This window comes from Papilio machaon, chromosome 3 (assembly GCF_912999745.1).
Source record: "Papilio machaon chromosome 3, ilPapMach1.1, whole genome shotgun sequence".
Classification (NCBI taxonomy): domain Eukaryota; kingdom Metazoa; phylum Arthropoda; class Insecta; order Lepidoptera; family Papilionidae; genus Papilio; species Papilio machaon.
In genome coordinates this window covers 4,495,038-4,518,127 of record NC_059988.1, presented here as the reverse complement: position 1 = coordinate 4,518,127, position 23,090 = coordinate 4,495,038, and the positions used below count along the sequence as shown (strand labels likewise).

Sequence of the window (23,090 nt, the reverse complement as noted above, 5' to 3'; positions counted from 1 at the left end):
AAACATTATTAAATAGACATATTTCGCAATAAAGGACAGACATTAGGATGCTTACTTGAAATTTTAACTTTACTAATGTCTCCTCATTTTATTTCTCACTTTCGTAACATAGTAGAATAGTGTCATACTATATTTAGTTTTCATAGACATAAATAAATAAATTAATCCTTATTGATGTGTAAAATTCACAATCGCAATAACCAATACATTCAATTAAGCTTCAATCTCTCGGTATTATTGCCAAATCGTCGTTGGGCGATCGGCATTTGACATTCTCCATACGCGGAAATTAGTTTCCACTCACCACTAAAATATGTTCTGATCGCACCTACTGTTTGTTTGTAACCATTGATACTTCCTACTAAATATATTTTCTAAAAGCCTGAAATGCATCTGCAGTACCTCTAGTGCTACGGATGTCCATGACAATCGGTAAACGGATAACATTAGATGACCCGCTGATAAACTCCTTATCGTATAAAAATGTAAAGTAATATTTTAATACATTTTCTGACTATGACAAAAAAGAATCAAATATTTTACATAACTTATTAATCACAGCAATTACAAGTACGAAATATGTATAATATGTACTATTCCAAATTGAATACGATTACATCAAAGCGCTGGGAACAAACTGTATGCAGAATGCTACCATCTCTTTTGTAGAAAAATGTTTAATTGGTTTTATAGTTAAATTAATTAATTAATTATTTATGTAGGTCATTTAAAAAAATATAAGTAACAGAGTAAAAAAAATAATGATACTTGAAACAGAATAGTTTTTATTGTTTTACGATTTCACAATTTCTTTATAATTTCCATTTAACAAGGTTATTTACGGTAATTTTTCAACAATTTTGTTATATAAATTCAGATTTAGATATTAAAAGGCATGGATGTAGAAGCATCTGCGTCTTATACACATATGTTAAATAATAAAAAAGTTTGTCCTCTATGCATTCCTAAACAACTGATCGGATGAAATGACACTTTGGTAGGATATTCTGAGGTCAAAGAAGATTTGTTTATGCCCAAAAGTCTAAAAACAAATTAAAAATGATTTTCGCTTTTAATTAAATTTCAAATGAGTTAAATATTTATCTGTGTGTGTTCAAATGTTTTTTCTTGTTTTTTGATTATTATTTAAGCGTTTTTATGCATTAACTTCAGTTTCAAAGATTCAAATCATTAAATTAAATTAAAGAAATACATATTTATTATTTGTATACGACCAAGAACAATATAACAGTTAAATTTATTATTTTACATAATGCTATCATATAAGGCAGATAACGCTTGTACGCCGTAGTATACCTTCGTAATGCCGTCGGATCGTTTTTTCTGTATGTTGCTATAAAATTATTATGAAAAAAATAAGTTCTTACGAAAAATTCCAGGATAAACTAATATAATAAGTAGTAAAGATTATTATTATTTACATACAAGGCGGTAAGAATAATGTTATTAAAAAAGTTATTTCATATTTTAATATTATTTAATATGTAACTATATTAATATTAGAGGAAAGATTTGATTGGTTGTTTGTTTGCATTGAATAGGCTCCGAAACTACTGAGCCGATTTGAAAAATCTTACACAGTTGGAAAGCTACACTATCCCCGGTTGACATTGGCTATATTTAATAGGTACTAGATTATTTTTAATTCCGCGCAGACAATTTTTCTGCAGGAATTTTTGTGTAAATTTTTCTAATATGCTTCTATTCTAAATATAGTTAGGTAGAAATGGAAAGATATGATGTGAAGCGCAGAACTACGCTATTCATATTACACTATTTTAGATTGTCTAATTCATTAAAGCGCAATGATAATTCATTTGCAATAAAAGTCAGTATTTTTGTTAATAGCTTGTCCCCTAATGGTTAATATAAACGGGTAACTGTTCGGTTTATAAGAACTACATTACAATTATTGAATAAGATGTGAAAAACATATAAATCAGTACAGGATAAAGCCTACGATATACATACTATACCGTCTCAATGTTAGCAAATGTATTTTTTTTACATATAAACAATGGGGATGAAAAACTTACCTACTAAAAACGAAAATCCAAGGTTAGCCTACATCAGCGTGGGTTAACACTATAAGTTACAAGTTTTATCGATCGGCACTATGACGCAGGCACTCACTCAACCTATAAATTCTATGATATTACTAAAAGTACAAAATATATTGTAGGGCGAGTTATCACAGGTTTGGCGCGTCGTTATAATCTCGTATCAATTTTGTTACGGGTACGGTTCACGCGATGCGATTTCCTTAGCATCGGTTCGCCGATCGTTTTGTCACGCGACGATATCGTCTCGTAAGATTGAAAGCCCTCGCGACGTGGATCCACCGACTCCGCTGAGGCTCTCAGCATGACTGCGGGCTCCCGCGACGCCGCCCCTCGCCCAAGCTCGAGCCGACATGCTGCTTCTTACGAACATTTTGTGAACGGGTCCGCTCTAAAGGCGCGAACGCAGCCCTGCGCGCACACTAAGGGCGGGACGGCAAAACTTTTTCGTCCAATAATACCAACGACGGAGCGAGCCGATACTGTATTACCGTCTCGCTCACTCGTAAGTTTGAAGACGAAGCATAAATGAAACAGAAAATTTCGAGATTACACTAACAATTTTAAGTAGAAAATATCTTAGTGTTGGTGTCGTAATGTGTTCACTTTATCAGATTTACGTTGAAAGCTCGCTGTTAGCTTTCGAGGGCGCTGGATCTTGTCGCTCGCTCTTGCTTACCTGTTTAGACTTGAGTTGGACAGGGATAGCTCATGGCGGGGAAATGTTCGGGCTAATGTATTTTCCTGTGGGAAGGAAAACACATGTCGTCACTTTTAATTTAATACGCGTCACGCTGCGTCCTCATGTCCCGCTTAGTATAAGATGCTACCACTTTGAGAACATTGTTCTTTACCGTACATTTATTATATACTATAAGTATTCTTTAATTTTTGTTTGCAGTATATATACCATGGGCTTATATATTGAAATAATTATATAATTTAAGCATTTGCACTGGGCCTGAGAATAAATTATTAAAAACATAGTATTATCAAATTTAAGTAAAGTTAGACAAAAATTAATTAACATTTACTTTGACACATTATTGACTGACATTTACCTGTGACATGCTCATTACTATCTAAATAGATTAAAATATTTATATTTGAAATGTAAATATATACATAACTAACTCGATTTACCACTTAACAAAACATAATTTGTTTTAAGTAATTTTAAAGTATTAATTTATATTCAGTCGAGGGGCATCATGCATCGAATTACTGAATCTTGTTTTTGTCCAAGTCATACGTATGAATGGCTCGCCGCGCCGGTCACATTTGAATTCAACATGTGATATCATTAACTGCTGTGTCTTGGAAAACTTTTTCACGAGCAAATTGATATTCTGTTCTGCTTATAATGAGGAAATGGCAACACGGAAAAAATATTCTACATGACAAATACAAAGACAAAACAAAATGAATGAGTTTGAACTTTATCCAACTGAAGTAGAGTTGAAAAATGTTTGAATTTGTTTTTAAATATTTTTGCACGTGACTGTACGTTGGCACGCCTACACGTGGGCGGGACTTTTGTACTAATTGAAAAGGGGCGTTGTTGTTGCTCCTGCGCATATTTTGTAGTAATCGTCGGGCTTTTGCTCTCAGATAAGATGTGGTTTGATTAATTTAATATATTTGCTCGCACTCGCGCTTCCCTCACGCCATAATCTTTTTTTACAGTTTTCGTAACGTGATCGGGATGATAATAAGATGTTTTTTTTTAATCATGTCGTTTTATTGTTGCCTTTATATGTAACCAGTTTCATTCTTGAAACTTTGAGGCGACTCATTGTTTCTTATAAGGTTTCATTCCTTACACAAATTTGTACAAGTCGACTGAAATCATTCGGTATTGTAATTAATCATAAAATTTAATTTTGTTGTACAAACGAAATTAAATTTTATAAAAATTAAGATAATTAAGAAAAAATAAGGAACCGCAACCATAACATTGCTAATTTTTCAAATATTATAAAAAACACAATAGATAGTCAATTAAAATTTTAAAACAAAACGTTATTTTGTAACACAAAAACACAACAATGAATACACTTCCCCCACATGTTACGATCGCGGATCAGTCTAGAGCATTTCAATAAACTAAAATAACGTTATTATTTATCCGGGCTGTTTTTCGGGAGTGACGCTGGCTACAAATTACATCGGACAATACCTCCGCGGGACATCGGCCTTATTAAAAGCGGCCACCAGATGGCCCCAGAGAGACCCTAACACAACGCACCGCACTCTAAACAATACATTACAAAAATTCTATTAAAAACAAATTTGGATTTAATTCTCCATAATATAATTGAATGGTTTTGTAAAACATATAAAAGTTACTAAAATAGCTCTGCAATGCCCTGTGTCTTACTCTCAAGACCTATGTTGTCAAAATTTATGTAAAAATTTTTGATATGTGATTTTTCACAAAAAGTAAATTGTTAACTACCATTAGGTGTATTCCCTTATATAAATTGACATCTGTAATTGCTTAAAATTCATCAGAATCAGAAAGCGTAAATTTGAAACCTTTTACGATTTCCCGACAAGCTATATTTAGCGGAACATTGGGTTCGTTGGAGCAAAGAACCACTCGCTCTATTTTTAATTTTCGATTATTCTTAGTAAAATTATAAATAATGATATAGTTTGCAAAACCACCAACCACAAACCACTACAAAGGTAAAATGTACGTTCAATTCAGTGCGAAATTTATTAACCAAACCTAATTAACAATATATTATTTAAGTAAAATGCAAAGTTTTTTAATTTTATAAGAATAAAAATACAGCAGCATACTGGCAGATGTCGTTGATGTCTTATATAGGCCAAATATTATTTTAGGATACATTCACAATTTATCCGGTCGTTTACACAACTATTTGTCAATTTTATTGCGTTTCTTATTCTAGAAAATAAATGTCCAATGTGAAAAAAGTAATGTTGTTATGCGAATTCCTTTGTAAATGTTTGAAGGAATGTACATCAGTTCATAGTTTTATGTCTAAATTTTCAAGCAGTTTACATATAATTATAATATTAAGCCTTTAAAGTATTGTTTTCACCCAGGAAACCCGTTACATATATTTCGGAGACTTACTTATTTCCCACCTGTATAGTCAGGTTTTTTCTAGTAAAATACTTCCCTCTTATCTTTTGTAGGAGGTTTTCAACGTCTCAAGTAATATTATAAAGTTACAACATTACTTAGAACTGAACATCAACTAAGAAGTAATAGATGTTACTATATTGACTTAACTGCAAGGTTTTTATCGCCTTTTGTCCGTTTGCGTTGTAAGTAATTAAATCGGAGGTGATCCCAAGACTATTGATATCTGTTGCTATGAGGTCGCCGACAGCCGACAGTCGACAGTCGACACAATCGGATGTGATGGACTTTTTGCCGCGACCTTTGCTCGAATTAGATTCGGTTGCGTAATTGTTGTCGATTATAATATGCTTGCTGCTTCTACCTGTCGTCACAATATCCTTGCAAATGACAAATATAAAATAACGGTAATTGAAATAAGTAGGTGTTTGTAATGTTATAAGAATTTTTAAATCTCATTCCATTCCATTTTATTACATTACTTTCGTCTCACAGTTTAAAATAACTATAATTTAAAATAAATTTCAAATCGTAAAATCTCGGATTAACATTTTAACGGCGATTAATATAAACCATATTTAACATAGAGAATTGAGTCATTAAGAGTATTACTTATGCAAATAACTTTCCCATAAACAATTCCTAATTGGATAACGTCATGGGGTTACATGATCAACGTGCGAGATGGCCCCCGAGGCGCGCGTACTCGAGGAGCCAAGTGCAGACTCGGAATATGATAAACCGTCTACATTTAATATGCTATTTGTTCCAACGAAATTGACCAATTTATACTGCACACTTGCACTGCAAAGCAGTCATGTTATAATCTTGCATTTCATCATTTCTTTTATTTGGATTACGACCGCCTTACCTGTAACCATGTTAATAACTTTGGTATATTCGGCGTTTTCATTACCTCATGTAAAAAGCTATTGTTAAGTTTCATAGAAGTATATAAAACCCGCCTCACCGACGTGTGCTGGACCAAGCAATATAAACCAGGGCACAATAGATCGGACCGTTTAATTGCCGCCGACTCAGTACCGACCATTACACGATTTGTAAGTCATTATATCGGCTCTATTATTTGGATATTTTAATCAAGACGATCGATTGGAGTGTGTAGGCATAAAAGAAGCTAATTAATAATAAGAGATCGAGGGAGCGGTCCGCTGCCACATGCCGTAGCAAAAACCAAATGGAAATAGAGAGATTCGAAACGCTATCGGAAATAAAATGATGACTGTTGCGATCACTCAGCCCTTTTTGCTCCAATTTCGATTTATTTTTTTTCCTGTAACAATGAAAGAGTTTTAATATACAAAAGAAGACTCCGAAATAATCAATGCTTCGCGCCGCCAGATTTAAAATTAATTTACATAGTATATACAATACATATATAAAACCTCTGTATATAAACCATAAGTGAGATCCACTGAAATTACCTAATGTGTTTTTTTTAACTTTATTTTACGTGATTCTTACGTCTCATCTTAGCGTAAGTAGGTAACATATTATATTATATTTTTATGAAATGTGAGATGCTTTTTGTTGTCTCAAGTCATTGAGTCCTACATATTTAATGATTAGAGCAGTGTAAATACGGCTCAGTCTTATTTGAGCGACATACGCCACGCCTTCATGTAGAGCAACGGGTAACACAAGACGTACTTCTTTTTACAATATAGTTAGTGCAATGAACATTTGTATGTACAGTGGGATCTATAAAAGCGCGCCCAATCGCTGCCGCCCACAAAAACAATGTCAAAGCCGCCGCCGCCAACGCCGTGGATGCCGAACGCGACAAATCGCGTCCATTTTGTAAACACAGCGACCTAGAACGCACCTCGGCTCTGTACTCACGAGAAACCGTACCAAGACTAATCGAACGTTTAGCCCAATCGTAGCTGTGTCCAATTAAATTTATAATAAATCCTACTTCAGTTTATGCACCGCTGACTGCATTCTTGTGCATCCATTGGCGGTGCCTTTCATTTAACAGTATCGTTTAATAGTTTTAATATTCCTTTTTTAATATTGTGGTAATACCCGTAATAAAATCCGTCCTTGCCATAAACAGAATATGTTTAATGCATAAAACTTGATAAAATAATTTAAGTATTTGATAAAATTATAAAAATTCATGTTACTTTTACACCAGAATAAAAATTATGGACCATCATTTTAATATCGTAACATCGTGTGTGACAACAATCGTAGTTATCAAAACAGTCGTAATTAAATGGCATTGATTTATATCTGAGTAGTTATTGTGTACTTTAACTACATTTTACACAAAGAAGGCAAATTAAACATAATGCAATAAGCATGTAGTTGTTCGGACAGGGTACAGGACACAAGAAGGGCAATCAGAGGCAGCAATCAGCAGATCTTTGCGAGTCACCGCGGCCGGCGGGGTATTAGGGGCCCGTTATCAAGATTGCGCCAATCAACTCTATTGAGGTGTATCGAATTATTTTAAATAATGCACTGAAATTGTTATTCTTGTACTGATCGATTTTTGCGATACGGTAAAGAATCCATTCAATTATTTTTTACTACTTCGTTCTGTTATGTTACAAACGCACTTCGAGTCATTAAAGAGTGACCAAGGGATTAAGTGTCAATTTATTAATTATGAGAAACCAGCATTAAGTGGCTCTTAAAGCTTATGTACATATTTGTTAGTCTGTGTAACTGTCGTTGACTGCTAAGTTTTGACTCTCTTTCGAAGTTAATGGCTGTCATTAGAAACGCTTAATATTCACGAGTATGCAGTCATGTAGAAAGGTGCTTAGGAATACAAATTTGTCATTAGTAGTCTTTCCTACTATTCATAAGTAAAAGAAAACATTACTGTTTTTATTCTATGTCGTACAGGAAACGACATGTTGCATAACTTAACTCATATTTACTTTTAAATTGCGTATTCATTTGGAAAGCTCTGCGTGGGATAGTCACTTGCTTATATATATATCTATTGCTTATATATATTGATATTACAAGTCACTAATCTTAAGTTACAACATCTTGGGATCAAATTATTCGACACTAGTTGTTGCCAGCGACTCCGTCCGCGAGGTATTTAAAAAAAACCTTAATAAGTAACCTATGTATTCTACCAAAATATGTTCTACATCCGTTGTGCCGTTCCGAAAATACCTTTAAACAAACATCCATCCATCTAAACATTCGCATTTATAATATTAATAAGATGACCTACTTGACGTAACTTTCTGTAAGTGCTCACGTATCAGTACTTCCAGTGCTAGTGTCAACCTTATTGACTGAAAATAACATTCAACGCTAACAATAGTTACAGAACATAGTCTCTAAATATGTGTGAAATCAAAACATATAATAATATTAATCATGAAATCTATATCCTCATTTCGTTAATTATTTCCTCTTGTAAAGCGGCAACATCTTTTATTTCGGTGTTTTGATATCCTTAAAAAAAAAGATAATAAACATTCATGTTCTTTTTCTTTTTCTTCGTGATCATCATTACTGAAGGTCGTGCTCATCTTGAAATGCCTTTAGCTGTGTGTCGTTGAGCTACCTCCACACTGCCATCCTCGGCTTATCTCATAGCAGTCGGAATGTCGAGTATTGTTTGGACTTGGTCAGACCACCGAGTAGGTGATCAGCACTCTTACCCTCAATTTCCCCTATTACAACCAGTTTGTCCAGATTATCTGGTTGTCTCCGGGAAATATGGCCAGAATAACTGAGGACTCCCCGGTAGCAGGTGGTGGACAGACTTGTGCTAATCATTAGCTGGCGAATAATAGACTTGTTGGTTATTTTTGCTGTCCATGTTTCTAAACTATATGTACATAATGATTTAAGCACCAGTCTGGTCTTTGTGGCGTTTGAAACTTTTCTCTTTTGAGGTTAGACAGCGATAAAAATAATTCATTACTTTTAAATTATTCCGCAACTTCGAATTTTTATTTAAATTATGTTAGTATATTAAGTCTTGATATACGACAGATGTAAATAAAGAGATTTATCGTCAAGTGTACCTCATATGATTCTTAACATGTCCATTGCTTTACGTCGTATATTTTACGTGAAAGTGTGTGTATAATTGATTTATTTTACATTAGCGCTTGACAACTTCTTAACTGGTATGTCAACAAATCATTTTACATGTTACACAAGAGGAATAAATTTTATGAAAATGATAGGTCTGTTTTCGTAAGATATTTTAAAACGCAACTTTAAGAAGTATCTCGCATATAGCACCTTGTTAAGCTTGGCATCTGTTGCTAGTCATAGAATTATGATATCTATTAGTTTTAAAAGAACTGTTTTTTTATACTAAGCTTTGATAATTATTGTCATAGACAGGACAATAATAAGTCTAACGTGTTTGTGATTACTACAGTATTCATAAAACTAGTGTCATGGCAGTGTCTCACGTCAGCATTGCAAATTTTTTAGAGTAAGCATTTTGTCTAGTATTATCTCTATATGTCTTAAATATTTGTTTCTATTGTACGCAAACATTTAGAATCTTTTTTCTGTTTCTCAAATCTGTTTTCGTTATATTATATTTATCTGTTAATAACCCAGTTTTTTTCCAAACGTATACATACATATGTTTTTATCACGTGCGAATTACGTTAGTATCGGAAGTTAGTGTTAGGTGGGTCGTTGTCGGGTCTCACTACGCTAGTGTCGTAGTGTCGTAGAAAGGCACTTAGGGGTCGAGCGCGTTTCCCGGCGTTATGGGCGCCCCTGCGGCGCTCCGCGGGGCCACCGCCCGCCGCCCCCACTTAACGCAATTTATTGCGCGATCCTTTAATAAATAAATAAATAACCGTGGAAAATTCGATGAAATACAACCGCGGCGCGTGCTGCGCAACACACAGGATTACCTAAATAACGAATTTTCTCTTCATAAGATCATAGTTTTCTGATATATTATCTTAATTCGTTGTAAGTTTGGTCTTTACGTTGCATTAATGGTTCGGAACGGTCTTGGTTTTTGTTATTGCTGTGGTTTAAGAAATCATTTCTTTTCATTGATCGTAGATAATAGATAGATAGATGTTTGAAGAATAATCCTCCAAATTTACATTTAGATCCGGCCCCCCTGACCTGTCTAAAAAGCTTGACCTATGTTTGATGCTTCTTTAGATTTTTTCCCTAGTGTGTTGTAAAAGTACAGTCAGTCGGGTATTATTAATTTATCAACTAGTTCAACAACCTAAGTATTAAATAAACATTATAATACGATGTTGCATTAGTTAATAATTAAAAATATTATAAATACCTACAATCACATCTAATAATCATATGTTAAATGTTAATATTCTAATATAATTTGACTTAAAAAGGTAAAATTTAAATAAATATCGCCGCAATGAAAACAAATTTTATGACTTAATTTATTACTTTGGATATTAAATTTTAAATTTAAGCGTTAAATTTTATTGTTTTGCTCTCATCAAAGCGGCTAATCACTATAAAATTTAAAAAGTATAAAAATGACATAATTTATATCTTCATACATCACAAAGAGCCGGACATTCTCCTGGTAACTAATGCAACACAGCAATAGGTATGTATAGGCATCAAAGTGGGGGATGCCTATGCTCAACTGTGGCCGTCACTCGGTTAAAAGAAGAAGGTAAACAACATTTTGTAGAAAAATCCTGTTTGAAGTTTGAAGTAAAACACATACACGTCAATTGTAACACGATACTTACGTTAAAAACAGGCATTTTTTTAATTTTGAAATTAATCGCCAGTACGTGATATCTAAAAGCGACTATTAATGAATAATATCTGGCTGATTGCGTACATTTATCGTTGCTAGGGCTATATCAATTGCGATGCTCGCACAAGCGGGTCCCGCACAAAAAGCACAAACTCATTAGTAAATCCCGACCAGGAGCAAGAATTAATGAAGGTGAACAATAATTTAGGATTTAATTAAAAGTGCAGCGCCCCGCAGTGCCTCCCGTCCTGCTCCCGCACTCCCCTCGCTCTCCAGCCTTCCTGTCAGAATTATTATTTCTACATAATTTGTGAAAGCTGTAATTTAATAAAACCTCCTTTCTTCCGGAATAGCGAGATCTGATTACACGGTGTTAAAGGATTGTTCGAGACAATTGTCTTTTCTTCAAATTATTCGAGGGATTTATTTATTTTAGTGTGTATTTTTTTTTCCTTATTGTCATAAATATTTTGGCCAATTATAAAAAATTTATTTTAGTAACATTTATTCTCAATTCGGAAACAAAACCGGAGAAAAGTTTACATTTATAGTGATGTTGATCACACACAGACACAAATCGTCTACATTCATCTTCTTCGTTAAACATAAACCTTTTGTAAAACCATTTAAAAGTTTTAAAATTGTTAAACATAATAAAAATAATGAATTCCGGTACAAAAGTGAAATTACAATAAATTCGTTTAGCGACAAGTTAACGTACATTCTCACAGGTATCGTGTTATAGCACAATGGCCCCCGGCGCTAAGAGAATGCCGATTATTTCCAAATCACAGTCATTATAAGCACCACAATAGACCTGGTGCACTGGGGGACGTCGTAAATAAACTGCGAAACATTGTGTACATTACTTCATAATTTCTATTCTTTATACGATTCTTTAAAGCAAAGAGCACTACTTAGATCATATTAATTATATTCATCTAATAGCTGTTAATTTACTCCGGACGCGAGGAATTAAATAACAATCTTTGTAGCCTATGTTCTTCCAGACTATGTGGTACAAACAATTTCAGCGAGATCTGAAAAGCTTTTCTGGAGATACCTTCTAACAAACATCCATCCATCTAAACTTTCGCATCTAAGTAAGAAGTATGTTTAGATAACGTATGCCTTCCCGAAATATAATCAAGCGAAATTTTAGTTATTATATTTAGGCTCTTGTGGCGAGAATAACGTTATCAAACATATGTATGGGCGAAATTTTCTTAGCCAAATGCAAAAAAAATTAGTAGTTACATTTTTGGTAAGGTTTTTTTAATAGTGAAAAAACAGAAATAGCAGACTCTGCATTAACGAAACAATATAACGAACATATTAGTTGGCCATGGTGGTTGATTGAAATATTTACCATTAAAGAATATATAAAATGAATACTTAAAAACAACAAACAAGATACAAACATTCATAATGATATTATTTTTTTTTTTTTGGTGCAGTAACATTATAAATGAAATGTCTTTAAAAACGTACTTATTATCGAGGGCACGACAGTGAAGCAAATCGTTGCATTCCGTCACTGCGGACCCTCTCTAACAAAACAATGCTCGCTCGGATGAAATCTGAAACGGAACGGAAGTGCGCGGCGCGGACCCCCGGGATGCGGCGATTTTCTTGCGCTCGCGCACACAACACTTTTACAAAATAAGCACCGAAAAGACCTCATGCAGGGGTTACGAACCTTAAGGTACTGATACTTTATATGAACATCATTTTTAAATAACATCATTTAGTAGCCGCACCCATATGACTAAGCGTCAGGGTTAGAAGACACCTGCTTATTTATTTTTTTAATATTTCATAATTACAAACTATAAAACAGGTGGATAGTATCAGTATCAGTAAAATTCTAATAACCATCAGTTGGTCACAAGTGCATTAAAAATTACAGACATTGAAATAGATATTAAATTTAATATTAGCTGCATTTGCCACTACAACAACATGTCAATAATCAAAAGCACTATTTTAAAATTAATGTTTAATTTTTGATATAGTAAATAAATTTAATTAAGTAAGTCAAATGTTTATAACCCCTGGTAACTAATACTTCGACGTCGCTATCGCGCGGTGTGGCGCGGAGCATAGAAGTCAACTCGGCGACGTGTATTGTTGGAGCATATAATTATCCAGCAATTCCTTTATTGTCGCGTTCGTAATCAAAGAATATGTTCTGTTCATTTTCCCCTGACTTTTGACTTACTTTGAACATATTGTTCGAGGACGGTTAAATCTTCTCACGACTTATTGCGTATTTGAGTGCTAAATAACGGAGGACGCAATTATAAAATAACTTTCTCGTACTTTAAGCCCAGTCTTTAACAAACGTTGACGTTTTAAAAATTACATTGCAATATTAAATTATACTTTCAAGATATTCCTCAGTCAGTCAAATCTAAAGTCTTTCGTTTTGAATTTTATTCTATAAAACTTTTCGGAAAATGTATAAATATTCACCATCATGGGTTCTTAAAGTCCAAACCTATCGCTGGTAAGTTGAGTTAAATCTATTAATAGAATATTAGCTTCCTTTGATAAAAATTTTCCCATATTACGATATATAATATTGACTTAAATCGTTCTATTTGAAGCTTATAAACCAACTTCGTTTTCTTTTAAGATGGATCGCTATTTAAGTAATTAATTTCAATAACTTCATTCCTGAGATCCATATGGAGATTTTCTTTAAAGAGTGACTTTAGAATGGTCATTGTTATCGGCGTATAATAATTCCCATTTATAAGCACCACTTCACGGAGTCAAGCGAGTGACTACCATATGCTCCCTCTATAGTCATTTAGTCACCCCATTTCTTTTGAATGTCACGTGCGCATAAGGACCAACGTTAAAACCTCCTTACGTGCTCATTTTAACACTCGTCAATTCACTGGTTGGAAAAGTGCCTATTTAATCCGTGCTAAAAGCCATTGTAGAGTTTGAAAAGAAACACATTCGCTTAATATCGCTATATAAAACAAAATTGTATATTTTCGGCATTATGTTAATACTATGTATATCGTAAATAGGGAAGTCGTTGCGAAACAGAAATTCGTTTCATTTTTTTTGTAAGGCTAGAAACTAGAGTTCGCTATAGCGCTAAAAGTCGTTAGTTCGTCGTCTAACCAAATAATAAAAGCATGCAGCGTTAGTTCGCTTATACACGAAAGTTTTCACGCAACCATTTGGTGATTGACAGACATAAAATTCATAAAAAAGTTAGCATATATTGCACGACACTCAGGGATTACTGCTTATATACATATGTGATATACAACAATAAATAATACCACCGATTTAACCATATAATCAAGTATGCAGTACTGAATGAATTCAAAAACTGGCAGTTTTCTTTCATGTCGACAAATATAATTTGTTTGATTTGTAAAGAGTGAGCGACTGGGAGCAGGCCGCGGTGCGCGCGTGCTTTGTGTGGAATCGCGGGTGTCCGCGGAACCCCGCCATTTTCTCCCCGGGACACTGCTAAAGATCGACCATGTTAATTTAGAAGTCACCAAGTGTGCCCTTAAAAATACGAATAGCAAAAAAACTCTTTCTCTCTCTTATTCTATTGTAATTTATAAAATACCGCCCAAATAATATGATTATATGCTTTATTTAAAACATTTTCGATTAATTTTACAGCTGTCGTTTATTTTATATCGTTGTGATTTAAGAAAATGTAATTAACTGGATTGAAAACAGAAATTTGTTCACTTTATACTCAACTGAAGGAAACTTAAACCGATGCATCTAAAACAATGTCGAACGATGCACCATATTGTGTTCTTTATATGTTAGTTAAAAGCAAGAAAGTGGCTATGTAAAAGTTAGTATAAAAATTAACATTATAACATATTTTGAGTATGTTCATATTCATTATAACGTATTAAAATCAAGAACAAATCAGGCTACTTCATAAGATTGCAGAATGAACTTCATATCTCGGAAAGGTACTCAAATATTTGTTTAATTTATTTTTTTATCATAAATTGGCAACTAACACGTAATTGTTGTGCTCGCGGACAATTAAAAATAGATTATCTAATTTTGTGGTTCGCTTTTGGAACTAATCGGAATGGACATGTCGCTGCGGGTTACTTAAAAAAATAGTGCATTTTAAAAATGGAACCCGCAGTGACAGCTGCGGACGTGCGCTTTCAAAACAGACGTTTTTAAAAAAGAAGTTAGTCCTTTATGAATCTAGCTCCGCCAAATCACTGGTATGAAAACGTTTTGTCGTCCTCTTTGAAGAAATAAGGCTAACAGCATGTTTTTGGATAAATGTTTCAGTAAAGGAAATCCCCTAAGAAAATCAAAATAAAGGAGGATTTCTCTTGTATAGTACCTACAATGAAGTTTATCTGGACCGGTAAGAGAGGTATTGCTGTCACATTTAGTTCTATTAGAAAATCTGTAAAACCTAGTCATTGGAGATGACATAATTGAAAAAAAAAACATGACGAGACAGAACAGTTCGACGAAGTACTTTTTCCACCTTTTTGACATTGACAGAGAGGCGTTTAGCGTTTAGTTTGTGAGCAATCATAAAATGTTTGTAAAGTTACCTCTCTCAGTGTATCTCCGCCAATGTGTTTCTTCAAAATTTAAATCTTCACTGAGAGTCGTCATCAAGTTTACCTACCAATTCTTGTCATTTGGCGTATATTCTTCTTGGTTAACCACTATTTAATTGTTTGAGATTGACACTTTTTAAATGTGACCCTGTCCTGTGTGTGTGACTTATAGTACCAAGGTTTTAAAACTAAAGTACAAATTTCTACCACAGAGCATATCGTTTAAATGTAAGCTCTTAATGGTTTTGAAAAAAACAAAAGGCCACATATACGTCAGTAATCTTTTACTAACATTATTTACGTTATTTAACTTGGAAGTTATAGTGAAATTATTTTTTATGATAAATTTTTCATTATGATCCTTAAGTCAAAGGCGTTTCGAAATTAATTTTAAAAGTTTACATACGTATAGCTGTATTTGGAATATTTATGGTGATATAACTACGATTGTTTCTATAATGTAATGCGTTGCGTTGTAAATTATTTAGGGGTTTTATATTTCGATATAAAAATGGGTCCGACAAATGGTTGGGCGCAGCGGGCGCGGCGGGCGCGGCGGGAGGTCAACGGTCCCCGATCATTGCATAAATACTACAAATATCACAACTTATTTGTATTTCAATGTACTGACTAAATATAAAATTTAAAACATGATTTTTTGTTTCTTAAATTTTATTTTAAGATCGTCGTAATCACTTAGCTAAAGCGTGACAATGGCGTATTTTCAACCATCGCAATCATTTAAACTCAAGTTCATTCATTTAAACTCAAAAGGATGTCACGATTAAAATTTTATATTACAACTTATATGGTATCGGCACACTTTGAAGATATATTATCCACATTTTCATATTATATTTTCAAGAAATACGTGTCGTTTATTCATAGTACATAAAGAATTTTACATAAATTATATCATATTTTAATCCTTATGATCCCATTTTTAGTACATTTTGTACCACTAGATAGCAGTTTTTTATATTGTTCCTTGTATCCATTTCCCCATTTACCTTTATCATTGATACAAGAAAATTCTGCAACCTAATGTATAATTGGCAACCGTTAAGTTGCTTTTATTCGTAAGTTATGAAAACGATCATTTTCCGTAATGACGCATCGCAGTACGCGACAAATTGAACGATTAATCTTATTTTTATTAGCGCAGGCGCCATTACGATCTCTTGAAAACACTCGTGCGCCTGTAATGTCTTTGTAACGATGTATCTCACAACTTTGTTAAAGCGATGTGTAACATAGTAAACAAAAGCTAATTATTATTATTTTTTATTTCATAGAGACCTTCCTTTATCATACCGTAACACTTTTTAATTGTGAATTCGTTGACAAGCCGTTTCTGTAGAAAGTTGTAAGCATTAATAAACAAAGTAAGGGATATGATCTGCGACATGTCACCGTGTTCCCACTATTTAACCAGTATACAAACATCCCTCTTATTCTTCTTGAGGAAAATTTGCTTTTGTTCTGAAACTAAAATGCTTCTATACCTTGAGTCATCAAAACAGTAATTATCAAACAAAAATGCAATTTGTTCGTAATAAAAGCTGTTGAGATGAACTCTGCAGGTATACGTAGAACGCGGGGAAGTAATTGCGACCATAAATATTGCATCTCGACAATTTATAATCCGCAACGGCCCATCAATTACCGTACGTTATTCTATTTTCACCTTTACGTTATTTAACAATCGCGGCGTGGCCGTGGGCATGATCGTGGGCGTGAGACTCAACACGGGGTGAGAGGTCGCTATTATATACCCTTCGATGCGGAACAAATGATTGTGAATACGCCATTATAATTATTTAAAGTACATAAAAAATAATACATAACTATAGATAAATACCTATATGTGTACATACATATATCTCTCATGTTAAACTGAGCGAGTTTTGTAGAATTTTGATTCTCTACGTAAGGGATGTTGACAATTGAGTTTGATTGTGTACCTACTTATTTTTTTTTTATCCATATTGGATATTTTCTTTAGAGTAAACTTAAATTGTTTTAGTATTTTAAGGGGATATAGTAATGTTCGATTCCCAGTTTTATGCATTCGTGTTTGTAGGAATATTATTTATATTAGGAATTTATATCAGTAAAGGAAGTCCTCAGACTTTCGACAAGAACGAAGTTAAGGTCATGCTGCAAAGTCAACCTCAATTGTCCTGTCTTCAAAACATTTTAATTAGTAATACAATCAGGAAATGCATTACTATATTTTAGCCCAAAACACCTTTTCTTATTTACGTTTAAGTTTACCTTTCAAGAACATGTGAATTACTTTCGTGAGCTAAATAAAAGTTGCCATTAATACATAATATTATATGCATTATGTGATTTAAAAGCTTCATGAGTATATTGTGTACACGCATAATGATTACCCCAGTTGGGCGGACCGGTGGGCGTGGTATCAAAAGCCCCTCCCACAGCCGCGCCCATCCATAACCAGTCTGCAATTAAGATTTTTGCCTTGAATGTATTTTATTACATTTATAAGAAGCAGAATTTAATTGGAGTTACGATCTTGATATATTCGCCGAGGCAAGGAAAAGATTTAAGTTTCTTACTTAGTTTAACTCGTATTTGTTTCTTGTACAAATTATGTTTTTCCTTACAATAAATGTACAGATAAATCAAGTAAGTTTCACACTTCGTACAACATTGGAAAGTATTACGTTAATTTCCGGTACATATTTTATTTTTTAACTCAGATTTATCGGAGAAAAATCAGATATGAAAATCTATTTTATTGTATTTCTAACGTTATCTGTTACAAAATTATAAAACCAATAACATATGAAGGTATATATTTTACAAATTATGATATAACCTCTTTCTGCTAGAAACATAGCAGTTGTCTCATCAATGAGACGTGAGCGCGTAACGTGAGAATATAGTTCAATCCATAAAAAAATAATTGCTTTTTCATGTCGTATGGACAGATCAAATAATTGTACGGACTATTATAGATACTATGTATAATACTTAATCCATTATGGTATTGTAAAAACGTTTTAAGAATTAATTAATAAAATACTAATTTCCATTATTAGGCTAAGAATAAAAAAGAATATACTTTTTATTAACTTTGAAAAGTGCAATAATATTACTTATTACTATTACTAATAGATTATATTTTAGATTATTATTTCGACAGATGTTCGTAATCGATTCATTAGCTAATTTTAATATGCAAATTAGGACAGGTGGAGTTTACAATAGTTGAACAGTTATTGTCGCAAAAAGCCTTGACATCTTGTTTGTTATTTGATATTTTCATACTATTCAAAAATTAACAATTACATATTTCCCAAAGAATAGGCATTTTTTATTTGGTAATACTTAACGGCGATTCAAGAAAGATATTAATTTTTGTATTTTATGGAACCTAGAATGATTCGCGTTTTAGTTGTTTGCAGAAGACTGTTTAACAAATTTTTTGCAAAGGAAATTCACCTGTAAAAACATTCCACAACTTAATTTTTTTCATTTAATGTGATAAAGACTTTTACATTATATTTTGTTGTATATCGGTGTAACTCGAAATAATGTTTAAAGCTCTTTTAATATAGATTTCTCAAAATAAGTAACTATGTTATTAATTAACCGAATATGGGTGAGACAGTATTCATAACGTTATCTGATGAACTTCATATCACCCTTGTATTAAACGGTTCATTTACTGCGAATACGCTTGTGCTCGCATAGTGGCAGCGCGTGCGGCTGCATGAGACCGCAACATGCGGTCTGGACCAACCGCAGGGGCCACCACTTCACTGTTGATGACTCTCAACACTCGGCATTATAGGAAACAAGTAGGTGCAGCTGTCACTGCATAAAATAAAGATGTAGATTATCACGGATTTATATTTTTAAACAAAAGAAAGAGGTGTGACAGGAATGGAAGTTCATAATCTATTTCTAACCTTCTGGGTTACGGGCGTGAATTGTGTTGTTACATATTCAAGTTACTATTCGGCGAAACATCACCGTCATCGTCGATTATTTTCGAACCATAAAAAGAATTTGACTGAGATAAATGTCAACATTTCTTAGTTATAATATACTTATTGTGAAGTGAGATAAAATACCATAATTTACTTCAGAATTTAAAAAAAAATAGAAGATCTAAATACAAATAAATCCTCAAGTGGCACAACATAATTACAATCATAAATTAAAAACGGCCCCTAAAACAACAGAATAACACGAGGTTTTAGAACAAAACAGAAACAATCGAAATGGGAGACAATAATACTGTTTCTTTCGTACAATTACTGGAAAGTTGACAAATCTGTCAAGAAAAATCAATGGGCGTTCAACTGATATGTAACAATGTTTTAAAAGGTATGGAGGAAACAAAATGTGGACAATACGCTTCGAGAACAATGTAAACCCAACGTCTTGTTTACGAAACATTCTTTATATGAAATAACAGTGTTAAAGGAATTAGCCCACCGTGACCGGACACATCGGACCCTTAACTTCATAAATCACTCGCCAAAAGTGAACGGATCACAAAAGATCTCTAGGAAATTGATGAAATGATGCTGCAGTAACAAGAGCTCGCCCACAGATGTACTGCTACATCTCAATTTATTCTTAATACTGATTTATTTAACTAAGCGTAGACATTCAGAGCAATGATTGAGAAATTTCTTTCATGTAGCAGAAATGTTGTCAGCTGTATCCTGACCGTATTTAATTGCATTTATGTATTGAAACTACATAGATTCAATACTTTGCTATGATTGAAAACTAAATCTACACACACACCAACGCACTATCGGAGGAAAAGATAACATCCTTACGTGAAAAGGAAAGGAAATATGTAATTATAATTTCATACACGAAAATTCTAAGTGGGAGTAAGCTAGATGTATATTACTAAATCTGGTTTGAAATCCATAAAGTAAATTTGTATTATAAAGCTCCACATATGAAATCTACAATGTCTTGTCACCCCAAATAATGCATCCAGTATCCCTTGTTACGAATGACGACGCAATTTCTCGACCCATTTGACTTTTCAATAAAAAAATAACAATAAAATTTTTACGACACAAATAAAATGACATTTAGTAAATGCACAATAAATGTTGGTAGACTACGACAAGCTAAAACAATAACAAAATTTATCTCGCGTTATAAAAATCCATAACAGGTGACAAAGCAGATGTTTTCGTGACTTGAGAAAAAAACATTTTTACGGCACCAGTTAACAACCATCGTAAATTAAACTGTACAATGAAAACGCAACGAAACTTTACAGCCAATAGATTCATTTCTCTATTCAATGCTGCAAGAACAAAACCAGTGCTCGACTGCGTCTTAAACAAAAAAACCTATTATTCTAATGTAAACTGGCGTTTCTATTTCAATTAATCAAGGTCCTTTAAAAAAAATTATCAAGTAAAAACACTCACGACCGTAGAGACTTAAGGTACGAATAGACTACGACAAAGATTGCGACATTAATGACTGTGCTATTTACTATTGTTTTGATGAACTGTATACTCGTGTTCATACATACTTCGATCTACTGAGTGTACCGTGCATAGTGTCTTAGTGTTAGGCACGTATACAAGGCAACGTGAATCATTCAAACTAATATTATATGGTGACATCGCAAGAATCACACACATCACGTTGAATCGTCGCCACGCATCCTCTATTCGATCAGTACAGACATAGCGACTACGTGTCAATTCTATAGATTTGCGACGATTTTGACAAACAGGTTGCGAGCAACTGGCTTTGATGATCAAATAGAAGTATTGACAGACAGATAAAGTATTGCATAAGTTGCTTAGCGACTGAGATCGCAGAGTTTCGAAGATTTACGCTGTTGTTTACGAAGGTCTTCATCCTACAATATGACAAGTATATATATTTTGTCACAGATAATGTAAGAAATGACAAAATGCATTACAATTGTCACACTAGTGGAGTTCTGCGATTAGACTTGGACATATATGTTTACTTTACGAAGTCATTATTCGTAATCACGGGGGCCGAAAATCGTGAAGGAGACATCCCGTTCGGCATAAAAGTCAGAAAGATGACATAATGTTGTCTGAAACATGTTGACTTTTAGAGCTCAGCAAAATGTTGTCTTTTCGATAACTTTTTGCCGATGTCATTTTAAAGCAATCTCAATGATAACTAAATGATGACTTTTCAAGAACATATTTTTTTGTTAATAAAATTAACTTTTAAAAATTTTCAGATTTCTGCTATTTTGATTTATTGAATTTCCTTAATAATCATTTTTAAAAAACAATTCTAATTTGTTACTTTTTCAAAAATAAATTTGGTGTTCAATTCAAAAATCATTCGAAATTGGAATATACGAAAAATTGAATTGTTAGTACTTTTCGCGACAACGGCGGCCATTTTGTTCTATACGGACCTCTCACTCATCCATTAAAGAGTGATTGTTGACAAGCGTGAATTGCATCGTAATTCGTTCGGCATTGCTAATACATTATTACAACATAAACGTATTATTTTTGACTTAACATACTGGTTGAAAATATAATTAAATAGTATTTGTGATTCTTATTATTCAGTTAGTTATCAAGAATTTAATTGCCGAACAAATAAACTTGTAAGTATGAATATAGGTTATAAACACATTTTTTCATATTTTATAACCAATTAAATTATTTAAAATTGTTGTAAGACGATGCTCGTCGCTATTTTAATTAAATGCAGTTTAAACATTTTACTTTTTAAAATATTTCTAACTTTAAACATTTGTATACAATTTTGTTCATTTAATTCATACATTCATACATAATAAAAAAAAAACTTATCAGCGTCGTCTTTGTAAAAGTGTCTGATAAAATTTAGAATGCGCTAAAATTTAATGAATATTTTCAATTTCTAATTTTATTTTTTTAGGATTCAACACAAGATGTAAAAGTAAGAAACTAAAAGTAGAAAGAGGATAATATCGTCAAGTTCTTCTGATAATGAGGTTATGTAACAAATAAAGTTGTTCAATTATATATAATTATTTTGTTCCTTATTAATAAAACACTTTATTTTCAGATAGCGGAATAAATAATATACCAATGCCACCTGCCACGTACGTGAGCCAAAAGGATCAGCAACCACCACCAACATTTAAAACTCCTATATCATTACTTGAGCCGTAAAAGTATTTATAATTTTAATAATAAGATTATTTATATTGGTATGTCATAACGTTATTATTCATTGTGTTATCAAATAAACAATAATTAAACCTATTTACCATGTCGATTTTAATTTTACACTAGCCTCTTAATTTTAACATAAAAACGTTAACTTTATGATATCTAGAAAATGTTATCTTTCTGATATCTTTTTAATGATCTCTAAAAGATGGCACTAGATGGCTCATAAGAGAGCTTTATGTTAACTTTATGTTAACTTTATGTTGACTTTTTGGTTATCATTTCTGATATCAGATCTTGAATAATGTTAACATTAAGAGAACTTTATGCTATCTTCTTGCCGAACGGGATAGTTTTACGCTGCATTAAATGGTCCGATGTATTTTT

The 23,090-nt window shown here is 33.0% G+C and overlaps 1 long non-coding RNA gene across 1 annotated transcript; it reads left to right on the top strand.

Moving 5' to 3' along the window:
- Window positions 1-22,114: 22,114 nt before the first annotated feature.
- LOC123723562 lies at window positions 22,115-22,724 on the top strand. Its single transcript, XR_006756785.1, has 3 exons — window positions 22,115-22,150; window positions 22,447-22,522; window positions 22,597-22,724. It is a non-coding gene; the product is annotated as an uncharacterized LOC123723562 (long non-coding RNA).
- The last annotated feature ends 366 nt before the right edge of the window (window positions 22,725-23,090 follow it).